The sequence below is a fragment of the Bradysia coprophila genome, unplaced genomic scaffold (genome assembly GCF_014529535.1).
Source record: "Bradysia coprophila strain Holo2 unplaced genomic scaffold, BU_Bcop_v1 contig_138, whole genome shotgun sequence".
Classification (NCBI taxonomy): domain Eukaryota; kingdom Metazoa; phylum Arthropoda; class Insecta; order Diptera; family Sciaridae; genus Bradysia; species Bradysia coprophila.
This window is the reverse complement of record NW_023503409.1, coordinates 10,465,163-10,468,366: the sequence shown is the minus strand read 5'-3', so window position 1 is coordinate 10,468,366 and position 3,204 is coordinate 10,465,163.

Here is a 3,204-nt window from a genome sequence, read left to right as displayed (position 1 = left end):
AGATGGGCATCGAATGATGAAATTATTCTTCCTACTAGTTTCATGCACGTCGAAAACAAACTTATATGATTTACCCACACTACAAAACAAAATCAAATTTCATCAAAGTAATTTTTTTAATTGAGGCTATGATCAACAGTATAAAATCCCGTTATTCTCGGATAGCTTCCAGATCCTTAGTCCCACATAGCCCATCTTCGAACTTAGCCTCGGGATTTTAATTGGTTAAAAATTACTCAAGTTATCGTGCCCTCAACGATTTTTTGTTAACATTTAACGTTTTTCATAGCATTTCATACATTTTCAATCACAATTACAGTGAACCTTTTTGTTACCCACATTTTTCGGTATTTTCTGGTGTAAGACCCTGACTTTCAGTCAAGGGAATTATTGTAAGAGTTCTTTCTAGCTAGTTGTTTCAAATTTACTTAATCGAGTATAGCTCTCAATCTGTGATGGGGTCATGATATTTTACCATCAGTTCATTTATTACTTGAAATTCGTTACTAATTTTCCAATGTACGAACGAGTAATGAACTTTTCACAACGTAGGCCAGAAAATAATCATTTACTTTACTAGTGAGGTAATGTGACCTTTCCCTCACTAGTGAAGACCTTTTCCCTCGCTCGTAAAGTAAAACGCCATACTTTACACGTGAAATAATTTGATATCTCGTATCACGATGAGTAAAAGTACCTCGGGCTGAAGCCCTCGGATACTTTTACTCATCTGGATACGAGATATCAAATTACTTCACTGGTATAGTAATGTACTATTTCTCCCCTCTGGCAAAACTTCGATAGCCTTTGTGGTGAAAAACGTTGTCACTGCGCTCTGGCCACAAACAACACCCTCAAAATGCAATTTTCAACTTTTCTTCTCGTTGAACAAATAACTATTTTCAATGAAGCAAATCAAAACAAAATTTTTCAATCAGAAGTGACATTATTTAGAAATAACTAGTTACCCTTGGATTGAATAACTACCTTTGAATTATAAAATTAATTTTGCCTGCTTGAAAAGAAGAAATTTTGTTCGTTTTAAATGGATGCCGCCAACGCACTTCAAGCATGAGCGGTAAATAGAGTACTGAAACTGGACAGTGTATCATACACACATGAAACACTGTAAAAGCATTTTCATGTAAAATAGAGTACGTTTTACAGCTGACCACTATGATCATTGATCACTCATGCTTGAAATGCGTTGATTCGGATTCTTTTTATAAAAATAAAATTTGGAACATTTTAAATATAAAATCAGAAATTAATTAATTCAATTGAAAAAGTAGTAGCACGTTAATCACAAATTTTGATGCACGGCATTACATTTTGTTAATGTAGTTGCAGGTATTAATAGAACATTTACGGTATCCTCAACTTGAATTTCGTTTGATTTTGTTCTGTTTCGTATAGTACCCTCAAAGAACAATAGAATTTCGAACAAAAATATGAAACTTCTCTAACGTGTTTGTGGCTCAATACAAAAGAGCATGCGAATAAATTTGTCTTTGCTGTATTGGTATAGTGATTTGAAATAAAAATCGAATCGTACACTTCAATGAGCAATTTGGGGCATATCGGAGTGCTAAAGAAGTAGACGTTTTTAATGATTGATCCAACGCACTGTTTGTAGACATTTTGCCTTTGAATTTGTAGATGTTTTGCCTTTGAATTTGTAGACATTTTACCTGTGAATTCTTGTTTACCTGTTTCACTTTTTGTTTTCGTTTTTATTTAAACGTTTTGACTGTGAATTCTTAAGAGTTTATTTGTAGGCATTTCAGCTTCTTGGATTTGTAGGCATTACGCAACCCTTTTTGTACCTTAAATTTGTAGGCATTTCAGCTGTGTTAATTTGATTTTTCGAGTCTTCAAAGATTTTTTCAAATTTTTTAGTCTAATAGCCTCGCGCTGTGGGTGAGTTCTATTGTTGCATTTAGTCCGTTGCTAAATCGTAACGTAAAAAAACCCGGCGCTGCCCTTTCTATCTGACAGTGCTTTGATTGATCCCAATTTATCGAACAAATTTAATGTTATCATTACGTCGTCATAACACCCTAAGGGGACTGTCCATAAACGACGTCCATCATTTTACGAGATTTTTAGAATTTGTCAACCGTTTTCCAATACGTGACGTGACGGTGGACGTTGTTTATGGACAGCTCCATTAGGTGTTCATTAAAACGTTTCTGGGTGATAAAATTTCATTGAGTAATACTTACACAAATAATTGACCTTAGACCATAGCTGAGTGGCCTCTAGCAGTCCCTTTAAAATCTTTTATATCCGAATTGGTTCCAAGTGAGAAAATAATCCATTTTGAAATGGTTCGCTCTACGCTAAAGGAAATTTTAAATGTGGTCTCCATAGCTCATCTTATCAAAGTATTGATTGTTTCACGATTTGCCTGCCATGTTTTATTCTATTCTCGAATGGCGAATGGCGTCCATACGAACAAGGTTCAGAATACTTCGTTTTTTACTTGTTGCCCGTGTTATGGTCTAAGAACATATTTTCTTTTGGCCATAGGGAACATGAACACTTATTCGAGAGTTAGAAACTTGATTTCACAACGCGTGGTTCAGCTTCGTTCCAGATTCGCATTCGAGCTAGGTGAAGAGAATAGAAAGCGTACTAACAGAGCTAAAAGCTCTTCCCTTACCCATGGGTCGAGTGAAGCGAGAGGGAGAGGGAACCGAATGGTGGCACAGGCTACATTCGCCATTGAAGCGGATGAAGAGAAATATAAGCGAATGACTGGAAGGAACGAAGGTAAATGACATAATAGTCTCGATTACCATTATTATGTCATTGGTTGTTTCACCGTCGACTAGAACAGATTGAAATTTAAGTGAATGAGTGACTGAAAATGGATGAGAAAATTAATTTTAACGCTTTCTTATACAATATGAAATGACCTACTTTCCCCTCCTTGTGATCTAAAATTAAGGCAAAAATAAATTGATTTTCATATGACCACTGATACGTATGCTAAGCAGAGAGATGATAATTTGGCGACTGGGACATCATAATATTATATCGTCGAGCAAAGCAAGACATCAACAAACTTTCGAAGTGATCAAAAAGTACTACTTAGAGAGATTTGGAATTAGCCGATCTCCTCAAAGGCTTCTTACATTGTCATTTACATATGGTCTTATGGTCAAGAGGTGACATGGTGGCGCTATTGCTAATCGGCAA